Source organism: Medicago sativa, chromosome 1 (assembly GCF_051527215.1).
Source record: "Medicago sativa cultivar Bolivia chromosome 1, Bolivia_mono, whole genome shotgun sequence".
Classification (NCBI taxonomy): Eukaryota; Viridiplantae; Streptophyta; class Magnoliopsida; order Fabales; family Fabaceae; genus Medicago; species Medicago sativa.
The window spans coordinates 27,554,892-27,572,223 of record NC_140749.1 but is presented as its reverse complement, the minus strand read 5'-3'; positions in this window follow the sequence as shown (position 1 = coordinate 27,572,223).

Here is a 17,332-nt window from a genome sequence, read left to right as displayed (position 1 = left end):
AACTAGTGTGATATGTGTGATTGGATTCCTTAAGGATATGGTCAACAATGATCTGATTTCTGGGTTTAAACTTGTTTATTTGTAAGAGATGTTTATTGAATATTTGATGATGTTAGAGATTAGCTTCACAGTTGTGTGTTTATTTTTTAAATTGGATATCTTTTGCATGTAACTATAAAATTAATTGTTTAAATCGAATAAACGGTGGCTGGAAAGTTTATTGATGTTCTTATATTTCTATATCTAAATTCGAATTTAAGAACTCATCTCATCTGAATGCATTTGGAGTACCTAATTTTAAAAATTTCTAGTGATAAAAAGTCGTCTTAAATCTGAAAGTTTCAAGTTTGAGACCCACAAATAGTCCTTAAATCTAAAAGTTTTGAGTTTGAGTTTCACATATAGCCCTTGAATCTGAAAGTTTTGAGTTCGAGTCTTGTAAATAGTCCTTGAATCCGAAAGATCTGAGTTCGGGCCCTTGAATCTGAAAGTTGAGTTTGAGTCTTATAAATAGTCCTCGAATCCAAAAGATCTGAATTCGAGTCTCAGTTTTGAGTTCGAGTCTCGTAAATAGTCCTTGAATCCGAAAGATCTGAGTTCGAGTCTCGCAAGTAACCCAAAGTTAAATTTCTTGAATTACATATGAAATGGAATAATAAAATAATGTGTGAAGTTTAGAAAACACGGAAAAACACCTGAGGTTGCATGCATGGGTTAAGAGATTCTCTTGCTTCGATTTCCCAAATGTCAGTAGTACTATCTGCTACTGCTATGATCACATTGATGAGGATTTTCCTTTTTTTCTTTAATAATTAATGATCTTGATTTGAACAACAATTACTCTTTTCTTAATTTATTCATGTTAGCAGTGGGAGTGGGTTTACAATTTTAGAGAAAAAGTGCAGAGAGAGTTATACTTCCCACCTTACAAATTTAATTAATCTTCGCAATTGAGGAGTTACTACAACTTACAATGCTTTGGTCGCTCCAAGGGAGACAAAGGAGGATGAAACTTTCCTTTCTTAAATTTTTCTCATCTTTTAATGAACCTTGGATTAATTCTTTAAGTTAGTCACTTTTTATCGAGAAAAATTATCTAAATTTATTTATATTTTCAACATTCTATTTTTATGGATTTGTAGTATTCTCTCTTCCAAATTATACGTCGTTTTGAAAAAAAAATTGTTCTAAATTATATTCCTTCCGATCACATTTATAAGCAAAAAATAATTTTTTATGTACATCCAATAATTAATGTATCTAACCCATAAATATAACCGGATACATAAATTATTCAATGTATTTAAAAAAATCATTTTTTGCTTATAAATGTGATCGGATGGAGTATTTCGTTTTACAATATCAATGAAGTATTAATGTTACTTTTTTAATTAGGGAAATGTTAACTTGTGCCCTTAAAGTAAAAGTTAATGAGTTAAAAGTAGAAATATTTGGTTGTAATTAATATATTTGAATTTAACTTTTTTTACTTTTAATTAATTGAATACACAAAATTTAAGAAAAAATTTCTACTTTCAACCATTTTGTAAACCGATTGATAATATCTTTTTCTCACACAAAATTAATAAAAATTAATTATATTTTTTAATATGTGTGTAATGTACAAAACATCGTATAATTTGGGACTGAGAGTAGCAACTATTGATAAGTTTAGGAAAAGATTACTCCTATTTTTGTAAAATATTTGGGGAATTTATTTTGGTATAGTGAGGTCTAATCAAAATGTATTGTAAACGAAGATGTGGAGGAAAGAATAGGCTCGTGGTATCTCGACTTTCGTGAACATTGGGGAACTCGTGAAGAAACCAATTGAAAAAGAAAAAAAGGAAAAGGATGAGATGGGGACAATAAATCATTATTGGTGTCATAATAAATACATTTCTTTTCATTTATTAAAAAATTACTAATACATTTCTTTATTCTTATTTTTGTCTTAAAACCTTTTTAACTGCTGCAAAAGTAAAAGGAAAAAAGTGAAAAAGCGAAAATCTCTACCTTCCCCGCTTTTCTCACCAAACGAAGTCCAAAATAAGAACTCTGACAGAATATGCTTAATTTTATTTTAATATTTATTTATTCATTTATTAACTTTGGTGAACCAGTAGCGTAATGTTTAGTGCTATTTTGGTTTTATTAACTTTGCAATGTTGAAATAAAATGAGTTTTGTACAATGCCTCTAAAGTTTTAATGATAACAAATTATTAAAGAACAATTGGATATGTTAATATATGTTTAAGTGTACATAACCATAGATTAAAATTTATCAAGTGCTGAACATATATAAAAGCATTTGAAGCACTAGAAAAGCTAAAGATTTTATAAAAGATCTGAAGTAAGGTCAACCAGAAGTCAACGTTTTGATCAGAAGTGAAAATTCCATCCAGAAGCTATTGAAGGTTAAACTCTGGATCCTCAAACTCTGAGTCACTCTGACTTTGAAGACCTATGAGCCACGTCAACTTTGTCTTCTTCTGAAGAACAGTCTCTTTCAACTTCTAACCAAGTGCAGTTTGTCTTCTTCTCAATCGTGTGCCAAGTCAAATTCAAAGACAAAAGGAATGAAACGAATAGTTTCAATTGCAGCAAATGGATTTCGAATGTCTTTTCAACAACATTAACCATATCAGGCCACATTCCAACATTCATGATCAAGCTTCTCAAAGACTCAAAATTATGCGTTGACACATCTCCAACGTCTCTCGTTTCATTCTTTATATAAGGAGCTGAAGACTTAAAGAAATAAAAAGACTCTGCAGTTTTTACAAGTGTCCTTACTATATCGAATTCAAAAGCGCATAAACACTTAAGAATTTCTTACCAAGTTAATATCCTAGAAATTATAAAGTCTTAAGAGTCTTACTCTGTTTTGTAATTGTATACACCTCTAATTGTATACCAAGTGTAAAACTAAACAATCTTTTATTTGATTAAGTTAGATTTTGAGAAGTCTTTTTCAGATGTGGTTGAGCATTAGAAGTCTCTTCCTCGTGTGCTTGAGCATTTGCAATCTTTAGTGATTATAGTGAAAATCGCTTGAAAATGCAAGAGGATTAGACTACTCTCGGTTTGTGAGAGAAACTAGTATAAATTCCTCTATGCTTTGATATGTTGTGTTAATATATTATCTTTTTGACCAACAATGTATTAGTTCAAATGGTAAGAGACTTGACACTCTTAAACACGTGGTCAGAAGTTCGATTTCTGACTCATGCGTTTGAAAAGATTCAGGTGAAATGGGAGAACTTACCGTGTGTACCCCACATGTTTCCAGACGTAGATTAGTCTTCGCTAAAAGGCGGTGGAAAATTCGTATCAATATCATGGTAACAAAAAAAAACATATATCATCTTTTTGACCTCTTAAAAAAAAACATTATTTTACTACTCTTTACATTTAAGAGTATTAAACACTTAAGACCAATTCTTGTAATAAATAAGAGGATCTTGTAATAAATAATAAGGGGATTGATTACTCTATTTTTTTTTATTTTTTTTTACAATTCTTGTAATTTATCTTTTGAAGAATAATTTTGTAAAAATGACGTTACTCCAGCCTTAAATATAGGCAAAAGTTGGTCGAAGAAATTAGTGTATTTATCCCAAAATGTATTAATTTTGTTAACTAATTTTTGCTTATATTTATGTTATAAGTCATCCAAATAGAATTATGTTATAAGTCATGCAAATAGAATTTTATGTTTTTAAGTAAGATGATTTATTTTATCTTATTTTTTGCATCATAGTTGATCTAATCCACACACAAATACCTCTAAAATTAACTATATTTCTTGATTCGTTTTCTAACAATAATTAATAAAAACTTGAGTCTATGTGAAAATCACTTATTAGTTTATTTATCTACCCATATTCATTTAACTTTTCTTACTTTAACTTTTTAACAATCCAAACAAAGAATAAGTCACTATAGCAAGAAAACTTTTAGATAATGGTTAGTGTGACTGGTTAGATAATTGACTAGAGGGGTCAGGTTCTAACCAGATTTTACTTGGGCATAATTGACCAGGAAGGTAACGTGACAGACACAAAATCACGAATAGCTATTTCTGTTAATTTGGCTCTTCCTTTTTTTGACATATACTTTGGCTCATCCTCTCAACCCAATTTTGTGCTTTGTAATTAATTCTACATACATTGATTTGCATAGTGCGAATTTGATAAAATTGTATAAAAAATGAACATTTAGAGTGTAAAGAAAGTTCCTTGAAATAGATAACATTAGTACATTACTTTGACTTGATTTTAAAGTTCAGATTTGCCCTGTAATTTTTTTTTTTAAATTGATTCTTAAGTATATTAAAACATGATGAATACACTTGTCTTTTTTCTCTTCATACATCTATGTTGTTACCTTTTTCATACACAAGATTAATTTGACACTTTTTAATCATTAGTTTTAGAGAAAAGAAGCTATAAATTAGAAATTAACGCTTCAAAAAATAGAAATTAAAAAGTAGTCTTAATTTATCATCCGGTTCTTTAAACTAATGATTTCTTTTAAAAATATCTCTATAAAAAGTTTCAGTCTAGTCCCTTATGCAATCTATCGTTGTCTATTTTGATCATTTCTATCAGTTTTTAACCCTAATATAAGATGGACAAACATTTTAGGTGGTCAACTTTATACCTTATTAATTTTTTAATTTTAATTCTTTGATCTTTTTTTTAAAAGACCGTTGAATCGTGCAAGTCTATTATATTTTATTATGAACCACCAACAACTATTTTTTTTCCTTTCTTAATCTTCTTCCTTCGTGTCCTTTCTCTTCTTCATCATCTTCATACACATTTTTTTCCCATTTTAAGAAACAAAGTTCAATAGAAAAACTTGTTAGACTAGACCAAAAAAAAAAAAAAAATCGTTATAATAACAAGTATTCTATGGTATATGTTAATAAATTAAAGATATATATTCTTCTTGAAAGTTGTGTTTAAAAGAACAATTATATATTTAAAATAATTAAATATACAATTTCAAAAAATATATTTTTATATTTAATTCTTTAACACATATTTTTATGACATTCGTTAACAAGGGGAAAAAAAACTCTTTCGCTTAAAAAAAAGGAAAAAAAAACTCTTAAGAGTAAATTTGTCTACAAAATACATTTCCAATCTCTCTTATAAAACAAAATTTTGTAGTTTTCGTAGTCCAAACCATTTGCTTGGGACTTAAGTCAAGTCATGTAAAATGACTAAAGTTTAAAGTGAATAATCAAGAATTATTTAATTTTAATAAATTCACAATTTGTTTTAGGGTCTTGTTAATAACCTATAATATTTATGCTGATTTATTAATTAATAATTAATACTGTTCACTTTCTATTTCAAAGTAAATGACCATTTTATAGGAATTGGATCCATTTTAACTAGTTTATACTCCCTCCGGTCACATTTATAAGCAAAAAATCACTTTTTAGGTTCATTGAATGCTAATGTATTTGGTATATATTATAGACCAAATACATTAGGTGTTGAATGAACCTAAAATGTGGTTTTTTCTTTATAAATGTGACCGGAGGGAGTATGTCTGTTTTATGTGTTAATATTACAATATTGTCCTTTGTTTGTATATGTATTAAATTTGATTTTTTAAATTTTAAGATAAGTTAGTAGTATTAATTAAGGGTATGTTTAGGAAAATAATAATAAATGCATCTAATAATTTGAAAAGGGTTTAGATTTAAAGACAAAAATAATGTCAAATGGGTGGTAAGATATAAGGACGGAGGGAGTAATAATTACACTGACAGCTTTTCTTAAAAAATGTGAAAAAAGCAAAGGGAAGTTACATTAAGGGACGGAGGGAGTACTATACTGGGAAATAAGCATTTTAAAATTATTTATTTGGAACTCATTTATAAATTATAATGTGTGTTCACAAAGCTCTTCTGTCAGAGTATGGCCCCCCATACTCTTAAATAAATTAAAATTTTATTGATTGAAAAAAAAAGTATTTTCTTTGCTAATAAAATAAGGGTTTAGTGTTCTCGTGAGCTTAACACAGTTGGTATGGATAATGCATAATATATGTAAGATCCGGGATCGAATCCGGCCACCACAAAAAAAAAGGGTCTATCTAATATGTAAATATTGTACATGTTTAAAAAACTAAAAATAACGAATTTTTATTAAAAAAATAATAATTTATTTAACATAAACATAATTATTTTGGTTTCGATTAATTAATTTATTTTTTACTTTTTAATTTTTTAATAGAATTATTTATGTATTTATTTTATAAGTGCGGGTATATAAAAAATATTCACAATCATTATGAAGTGTGCAGTGTGCACCCCTTTTACTCCTTTTGGACTGTGGCACAAATTTTGAGGAATGAACCTCATAGAATGAGAGAGAAAGAGTGGGAGTTTCTGAAAGAAATGAAAACAAAGTGTGGAGGCTTTATCCAATAGTGATTGGACATGTCTCCTTTGTTATGCAGAGTCAGTCAGAACTCTAACAAAGGGGAGTATTTATTTGTAGAAAATGCTAGCAAATCTACTCTCAATATAACAAAACACAATACTAGCACAATTACCTAACTGTCCCTAACTCTATTAATTTTCACAGTTGTTTTTTATACTAATTAAGGGTATATTTGGAATTTCATTGCCCTTTGAAAGGAAGCAACTGCCACGTGTCGCGTTATGATTCAAGCAAAACTGGCGCGTGTAGCTCACTCGCCGACAGGCGCAAGTGAAGAACAGAGCCCGGAGAGAGAAAGCAAAAAAGCTGGACATAGGTGGACACGTGTAATGTTTCGATTGGTTGGTCGGTTTTTAATTTTTTTTATAATTGTAAATCAATTATTTTGTCGAAAAATAATTTTAAAAAAAAAACAAATTATATCAAAATTCATGATTTTTTTTTCTCTATAAATAGAGACTTGGTTCATTTCATTTGGACACAGAAAAAAATACCAAGTTTTTCACTATTTTCTTCTTATTATATCTTTCTATTAGCAAACTAAGTGAAGTTTTAATCTTCTTTTTAGTGAAATGGATCCCAAAAAATTATTTAAATATTTTTTTAAATATTTTTTCAGTTTTCCTTTATTTTAATTTAATTATAATCGATAATTGTAATTTTATGTAATTATAAAACCAAAAATATAAAATTAAAGAAGAATAAGAAATAAAAGGTGGTGGTGTATTGACTATATATTAATAAAAATATATATGAGTATATGTTTCTTTTATGGGAATATATTAATATATTCTTATTTCTGAAATTTAATGGAAACTATATATTGATAGAATACAAATGAGTATATGCACTATATATTAACAAAAATATATCTCACTATATTTCTTTACGGGAATATGTTAGTATATATTTATTTATAAATTCAAATAGAGCGTACAATTGTAATACGAGACTCATTTTAACAGCTACAACGAGTAATCAGTTTTAATTAGTATTTTTTTAATATCTCTATTTAAACATCGTGACTATCTAAGTTTTATTAATATATTAAAAAAATATATGTGAGTTTATGAACTATATATTAATAAAACTATATATGTGAGTATATGTTTGTTTTACGGGAATATATTATTATATTCTTATTTCTACAATCTAATGAGAAGTATATATTGATAAATATATGTGAGTGTATGAACTATATATTAATAAAAATATATCTCATTATATGTTTTTATACGGGAATATGTTAGTACATGTTTATTGTGAAATGTATTTACATTTTTTTTAATATCGTCAATACTAAAACAAACAAATAAATTATAATATAGTATGATTAATCATACTTCAATTTTTTCCATTTTTTAAAATGTATCAATAAAAAACCCGTTCGAGTATACAATTGTAACACGGGACCCATTTTAGTAACTATAACGAGTTATCAGTTGTAATTAGTATTTTTAATATTTAAAAAAAATTAGTATTTTTTTAATATCTCTATTTACACACCGCGAATGCCTGAGTTTTAATTTTTTTGAAGGAACTGCCTAAGTTTTACCTAAGTTTTATTAATATATTAATAAAGTATATGTTGATGTATTGACTATATATTAATAAAAATATATCGATAAAATATATATGAGTGTATTGACTATATATTAACAATGACACATTCCACTGTATTTTTTTACGGGAATATGTTACAATATGCTTATTTATGAAATATATTTTACTATAACAATATTATATAATACATTAGTTATGATTTTTCACTGGATGCTTATTAGTATTTTTCACATTAAAACATATTAGTAAAATAAAAACTATGATTATTTTTATTTATTAGTTTTTTTAATATCGTCAATACTAAAATTTAATATATATTTGTTCATATTAAAATTTAATTATTTTACAATTTTTCATTACTACCGATCAATATATACATTATTATGATTTAAATATTTTACATATTTTCACTATGGACAAAAACAAATACTATATCAAGCACAGTCGATACGCGACACGCGGCGGAGCCGCGGCCATACAGCGCGGCGAAGCCGCGCTACCCGTGCTATAGCACGGGTATCAATACTAGTGCTTTTGAAACAAGGAGTAATTTTTTTTTGGTATTAAGCTATATAATTATTGCTTTGAAGGAGCATGATAATAAAATAAGCGTAACGGAAATGAAGATATTGTGTTGCATGTATGGTAAGATTTAGTGAAATAGAATTAGAAATGACAACATTACTGAGAAAGTTGGTGGATCACCTATAATAAAAAAGATGGTGGAAAATATATTTAAGGTGTTTAAGCATGTAGAGAACGGAGTTGTAGATTACTAGATTACGTTGTAAAGTAGATCATATGTATGATAGTTAAATCACATAAGGAAGGACTAGCAAACTATTAGGAAAAATGTACAAAATAAGAGATTGATCCAAATATAATTTAGTAGCCGACCTAATTAGTGAGATAAAGTTCGAATATATGTGTTATTGTTGTATAAACTAAAGGGGATGTGAAAATGAAAGCAAATAATAATTTTATGAAATTATTCTTATAAAGCGTTGATCAGTTCATTATTATTATTACTATATATGTAAAATAGAAGATGATAATTTAAGAATAATACACACAATATTAGTTAGAAAGTACAATTAAAAAGATTTAATTAAGTAAATAGTCTTGTAAGTATCTAAAAATTTATTTTTAGTCTCTACAAAAAAATCGCATTTTTTAATCTTATAACGCTTTTCTTTAGCATTTTAAGGGACAAAAATGCTGACGCAAATTTTTACATAAACTTAAAAAGGTCATTTTTTATAGAATTAAAAATCAAATTTTGGGATATTTATAGGGCTATTTACTTAATTAACCTATTAAAAAGAGTAATTAATAACGAACAATGGGTTGGTCCAAGTTGTAAGGGATTTTGGCCCCTTAAGCATGTGGCCAGGGGTTTGATTCTTGGCTTATGTGTACGAAAAAAATATGGTTAGGTTAGAAGAACTCATCGTGTATGTCCACTAGTTCCTCAACAATCTGCTAAGAAGCGGTGGAAACTTCGTACCAATAACATCATAACTAAAAAAAAAAAATAACTAATATCTTTTTTGCTAAGATAATTTTAGAACATTTATCAATAAATATTTTGTGTGTTAAAAAACATTATTACTTATCATAAAAATGCTTACACACTTATTATTTATTTTTTTTACAATAAAACGTGCTTCATTTAAATGTGGAAACAATAAGAGGACATTCAAATTGACTATGATTTAGGGCATTCTCTATATTTTGAAAACCAAATACATGCTATCATCATGTATACACAATTTCAAAAATAAAAAAATACATTAACAAACCAAGGTCTTATCCTAACAATCAATCTAAATTCTTCCACATATGATAAATAGTCAAGAGTAATGAAATATCCATATTCTATATAAATTGCATTCATGATTGGAAAAAATTGTGGTTGGTGTTTGCTCATTTTGACTATAGATGATATTTGAAATAACAAATCCAACCACACGTTGGCAAGTCTCTTGTAAGGCCGAGAGAGTGTTGAATTTGATGATAACCATAATAAGTCCCTTACTCGAACTAGGATACCAACAAAATGAGTCACTCACAGACATTTTATCAAACACATGGAGTACAATTTTGAAGCAAATTAAAATAGCAATAAAATACAAACAAAGAAGCAAAAAAGAAAAAAAAAAACCTCTTGACACCATTATTATATCTCAAACCGAGAAGTGATGGAAGGACCAAAACATAAAGTTTTCATGGTGAATTTCTAGGAAGCCTTTGTATGTTCTTTATTCAATCGAAGATGCAGCCATAAAAGCCATAGATAGAGGCGAGAGGAGGTGGGGATAGATCAACCGACAATGGACTTGCAACGGTGAGGTTGGCATAGGAAACACGAGACACAAGACACAATAATTGTTGTCGAAAAAACTGGTATGAGAGATGACATTGGGGTTATATGTGGGTTGGCTGGAGGTGAAACACTTTCCACGTGGGTAGGGACGGTGGTCAAGATTTGGATATTAAATCCCCTTTCGAGGGAGTACTGATCGCCATAAAGGGAAGAGACGAAAAAACATTACAATTTATGAATTTTGCCGATGAGTGAAACAAAACACAACACATAATGACACCAAGCTACAAAACAATGAGAAGAACAAAAGAGAGAAGAGAAGGAAGACAGCCACACAAGAGAAAAAGAGGATGGTTATGACACTATACGGGATAAACCCTAGAAGAGAGGTGCCTCAAGAAGATAAATTGCCTATATATATATATATATATATATATATATATTAGTTATTTGTTTAAAAAAATAAAGATGAATTATTTTCATTATAAACTATAAGTTGTTTTTATAAACTATCTTGAAGAGCTTATAAAAGTAGCTAAAAATAATTCATAGATATGTCTTAAAGTTTCTTTAACAAAATGTATGTCAACCAAGAGTCCAAAACATTCACCTTCATTAACATACTCTTACAGAAGTTCACCTTCAGCCCCAAAATTACCTCAAACACAAAAAGAACAAATTCTAGAGGTTTAACATTAGCCCAACTTTTCTCACCCAAAATTAAAGTATAATCCGCAAATTAGAAATGAGAAATATGAATAAGATAAGTCTGACCAACCTTATATCATGTAAATAACCTCGCATCCATTGTAGCTTTCCTCATAACATTCAACCCCTTAGTAACAATCAAAAAGAGGAAAGGAGAGAGAAGACCGTCTTGCCACAACCCCATCTCGAAAGTGAATTCATCAATTGGGCCGCCATTCACTAGAACCAAAGTCGCTATAGTACCAACACACTCCATAATCCAATCACGCCACATGGTTGGAAAATTTATCTTACCCATTACCGCATCTAGATAACTCAAATCAACTTAATTGTACACCTTCTTGAAGTCAACTTTAAATTTGTTCACCTCATTAACCACCTCACTTGCTATAAGGATCCCATCACAGATCTGTCTCCATTTAATAAAATTCGTAAGAAACTATACTCCCAATGATCGTTCTTAGTCCATTAACTAACAACATTGTCATCGCCATACAAACACCCAACAAGAGAAATGGCCTAAAATCCATCAATTTATGTGGATTTTCAACCTATAAACTAAGAGCTATAAAAGTATAATTTATACCTCTCACAAGTTTTCCATTTCGACAAAACCTTGATTGGAAACAATCATATCATCTTTAAGTCGACCCAAAAGTCCTTGATAAACCCAAAATTTATATCATTTGGGCCAAGACTTTTGAATATGTCACGATCCCACACTGCTTGGTTAACCTCCTCCATAATTAACGATTTGATCAATTCCCCTTTCCAAAAACACTTACTGACTTGAAGTTAAAGTTATCCACCCTAGGGCGATCTATGTTGCATACCTTAAAATGGTTAGCAGAATGATCAAACACTGCTAATCGAACATTTTCCACCCCTCCACCTTAGCACCATTGATATTAATTATAATATAAGAGATGATCTTGTGCCTATTAGACATAATTCCATGGAAAAGATTAGAGCTAACATCACTCTCCTTTAGCCAATTCAGTCCAAATTTTTTCCACTACATACTGGTGTGTCTATACACACATACACATGTATATTATTACTTATATTAGAAAAAATCTGATTGGGAGAACCCACTTTATGTGCCTGATGACAGGTCATCTTACGTTATTCTTAACATGTTTTTCAGTTTTTTCAGTAGGTTTTACCAGCAAAATAGAGGAGTATTAGATCAATTGCATATGATTTCGGGACATCTGTAATGTTTTCTATATTTGAGTTTGTAATTTTATTCTTCCCGAAACATAGCATTTTTAGGGTGTTCTTGATGTAATTCACGAAGAAATCAAGCAAATCAGGCAAACCAAGACATCCAAAGATTTATGTGGTCCTTGGGAAGATGAAAAATGAAAATGCAAGAGGCCTCAGAAGACTTTACAGATGGAGGAATTCGGTTCCCAAGTTCCAAGACATTTTACATTGAAGAAAATTGTAACACCTTAAACCTTGTACGCAATAATCATGCAATTAATCGAATAAATCAAAGAGTTTATATGCTACGTCTACATTTTTTCAAAACATGCATAATCTGGTTTTCATAAAAATTTGCATCGGAAGACAATATCATATATTATATCTCATCAACATGCAACAATCCTCAAATCCATGAGTAATAAATCTCAACGTCAAATCTCAGGTTTCAAATACGTAACCATAGTCTCAGCAAATAAAATCCAAACAACGGATAAATGGCAATAAACATAAATGCCCGACACCCTAATCATAGCCTAACTAGACTTTGAGCAGAAGGAAACGAGGCAACTCCAAGTTATCCTCAAGAAATTCACTAGCAAAACAAACTCAATCATGCACGCCATCTATCCATTCATACAAATAGGCAGGAGGTCAATCAAACGACCACTAGGGATTAGATAATATTCCACATAATAAACATCATCAAATAAATAGCATTCAAGGATTTCAAGTATCACATACATACATGTTCATCATCTTAGAATACTAACATCATGTGAATATTATCTTCAACTCAATCATAACACAACCATTCAAAAATTCATTATCAAAGGGTCATCATATCATCAACAACTAAATTCATAGTTTTCATATTGTCATGTATAAGCATCAGTCATGTCTTAACATAACCAAACTCATCAATAATCTTACAATTTCAATTAAGCACATTAGCACATAATCTATTACTTCATTTCACCTTGTCAAATAATATATCATCACCTTTCACATATTCAAATACACATATTCATCACTAACATACAATAATTCCATATACTCGAATATAATTAGCTTAACTAATCACAATCATCATTTCGAATGTATAAACAAGGAATTCATCATCATTAAAGATTTCACCAATTCAAATACATATGATCCACACTTCATTGCCATCACCAAAATAATCATCATCAAATCAAATCACCAAGTGTACAAGCAATCACCAAATGACAAACATCGGCATGTACACATCTCTACATATAATCACTTAATTCATGGTTGTTGGATATCAGAGTCATTTTACCGAGTGATCCCTCTACATATTCTCTACATATTTTGGATATCTGAGATAATTTTACCGAGTGATCCTTATACATATCTCTACATATACTCCACATATAGGACTAATGACTGCATGAATGCCAAGTATTGATTCGATAATGCACAAAACCAATTTACTCTACATATTCTCCACATTGCATTATCAAACAATACATCCACACATCAAACATTCATAAAATAATAAATCATCTCCACATATTAATCATCAAGTGATTATCTCCACATATTCATAATCAACAATCATAAACAATTGTCAAGTAATCATCACCACAAAGAAACTACCTCACTTCATATAGCTAAATCACATAATAGACGGACCATCAACCACATCATGATAACCAACCTATTAAACATCCAACAAACATGGGTTCATTCTTATTTCATCATGTTATTATGTTCACAAAGCCATTTGCAAGTTATCCGATCATAAAACTTCATTTAGCCAAGTTCATCTATTTTCATAAAATCGTCTAATTCCAAATTTTCTCAACAAAAGTATGATTCCATATTCTTACATGTCATTAAAATATTTTTACATATCTTCTAACATCTAGGGTAATAAATCATAGCATATCCCTTTCACAAAGTTCCTTCATTTCTAAGTTCGTCTCTTTTTTTCTTCATTTTTCAAAACCAAATCATTTCCAATACAAACATATGTTAAACCACTCTTAGAAGTCCAATTACACTTCATTTAATCAGGATAGATGTTTGGGACTCCTATTAATCAAGTTTTGGGGTTTGGAACCAAACCATATCTTTTGGGTTCACTTAAACATAGTTATGCCGAATTTTCGTAAAAATGCATCAAGACAAACCTGTAGTATTTTCATCATAATTTAAGTTCTAGAAATCATATTGAAGTCAAACCAAAGCCATTAAAAATCTAACTTCCATACCTACAACTTTCATGTTTATATCGAAAATCAGTTCAAAACAGAAAATGGTGAAAAAGTTGAATATTTCCCAGGCTGCCTCACAAAAATCAGGAGCCGATTTTCCAAAATCAGAGGCCTGTTTTTGTCGAACCAAAAGCTGGAAAAACTGCTCAAAATCGGGGGCCAATTATAGCATTTCGGGGCCCAATTTTGGGCTAACAGACAACTTCAAAATCAGTTTCAAAATTGCATGTTCACTATATAATCACTTTTAAATCACTGAACTCAATTACAACACACCCAAATTAATTCAAAGCATTGTCCTTGATCATAACACTTGTAATAAACACTTTCACAACTTCAAATCCTCAAGTACATGTAACGCCCTCCTTTTTATTTAATTATTTTTATTAAGTTGGAATCTATTTATGTGATTTATTTATATATATATGAGGTGTTAGTATTTTATTATGTGGCATTATTCTATTATTTATTAGAATATGAGAATTATTAGTGTAAGTAGAATTGGAGGTTAGAATAGAAAGAAGAATAAGTTATTGGGCCTAAATAGATTTAGGAAGAGTGATTAGTATTATAAATAAGGAAACTTAGGTTAGAAAGAGTTTTTACGTTAAAACAGCTTTCTGGAGAAAGAGGAGAAAGAGGAGAACTCAGAGAGAGAGAACCCTAGGAATGAAGAACGCTGCTTTTGATTTCAGAAAAACAATCCAAGGTAAGGGTTAGACTATCTTTCACTAATATTAAGTCTGTGAATCATTAGATTGCATCTAACGTGTTTTAGGATGAGTTTTGTAAGATTATGAGAATTAAGGTTCGAGCTAGAATTGATGATTAGGTGATGAAAAACCGTTGAATATGATTGAAATTGGTTAGCATAATTGTTGTTGGTTTGGAATATGTAGCAAAATAAAGTAAAAAAACATGAAAACTAGAACTTTGATGTGATTATGAATCCAGTTGCCGCATAATAGATGAAATCACATGATCTTTGTTTATTTTATTTTATCTTCTGTGATTCGATTTGGTTATATATATATATATATGGCATCGATTCCAAATATATGCACCGTAGCCTTCACTATTGATTTAAGCTGAATTGTTTTTGGTTATTCTATTTTCTTTATTTTATGGGTTACTTGTTTTGTTTATGTGTGATATACATAGTTCCTTATTTCAATTAATTTAAAGTTCCTACGTGCTAATTGATTCCAAAGTTTCTTATTTCAATCTCTTCATGTTTAAGCACATTGAAATTTCTGTGGGTGCCGTATGTTATAGAATATATTTTCCCCTTTTGATGCGTTACTGTTCCTCTAAATTGCCCATTGCATTTGAATTTTTAATTCAAAATCTAGTAGCTTTCAAGTGTTGACATCACGTGTAATAATATACATAGTTTGAATGGCTTAAATTTTATTTATTTCAAAATAATATAATAAAGGGTTATTATTATTTATTATTTAATTTTAGGTATAATTGACGAATTATCTGACTATAATTTGTATAATTGATGTATATTAGATGACATGTATTTGATGTGTGATTTAAAGATTTGATATATAAAGATGTGATATTTGAAGATGTGTGATTTAAATATGTGTCATTTAAAGATGTACTATTTGAAGATGTGTGATTTAAAGGTGTATATAGAAATGTGTGCTTTAAAGATGAGTTATATTAATGATGTGATATTGTTATATATGCACTATATGTGTTATTTACGATGCTTATGATGATGTGATTCATTCTTTAATGTTGATATGATATTTAAGAACTGTTTACGTGTTGCCTATGTTGCTGTTGTTGACTATTAATGTCAAAAAGTTGTAAGTGTCGGTCTAAGTTGTAAAGATGTAAGAAGTTGTCCACATTTTTGGAGTCATAAGAGATGTTCATGAAGTTGTAGGAAGTTGAGTCCATTGCATACTCTTATAAGTTGGTTGGGAGCTTGATGCTCTGAAGAGCCTATTTACGCTCATATAAGTTGGTTGGGAGCTTGATGCTCTGTAGAGCCTATTTACGCTCATATAAGTTGGTTGGGTGCTTGACGCTCTGTATTGGTACCAAATGCATTTGCATATTAAGAGATTTTAAGATGATTTAGGATATGAAGTTGTCGAGTTGTCAAGTTGTTAGGTTGATGAGATGCTAATATGATTTTAGATGTTAAGAGTTGCATAGTCGAGTTGAGTAGCATTGTCGAGTTAAGTGAGGTTTGATTATGAAGTTTGATTGTGATTCGATGATTATGATTTAATGATGATGTTTGTTTATGAATTTGATTGTGAACTTGATTATGAAGTTGTTTTCAATAAATGCTATGTTTTGATAATGATACTATTCGATACTATATGGTGATGTTTAAGATTAGTAATTGATGATATATGAAGATTATTTATGATTAGTATTATGTTAGTTTTATGACCAATATAAGAAGATTAATGATATTAGTTAAAGAAGTTAAGTTATTAGATAAGATTAATGAATTATAAGATGTTTAAGTTGTTAAATGTACTTTATATGATTTATATGTTTAATATTATTGTTTGAGAAATCTCACCCCTTCTCTTGAAAATGTTGCCCTTCGTATGGGTAACTTGCAGGTAATAAAGACTAGAGGCGTTCGTGAGTGGACTCCTCACTTTGTGTCTAGGTGCTCTGATACGTAACGGGATGGGGCTTGCTTTCATATCTATTCCTTCCGTGTCTTTTATGAACCTTTTTATGATTAAGTATTGAACTAATTTATGAGATTTTCTGATAAGGTCTGCGTGCCAAGACTTTTATCACGTTGAACTATTTTTCCGCTGCGTGGTTT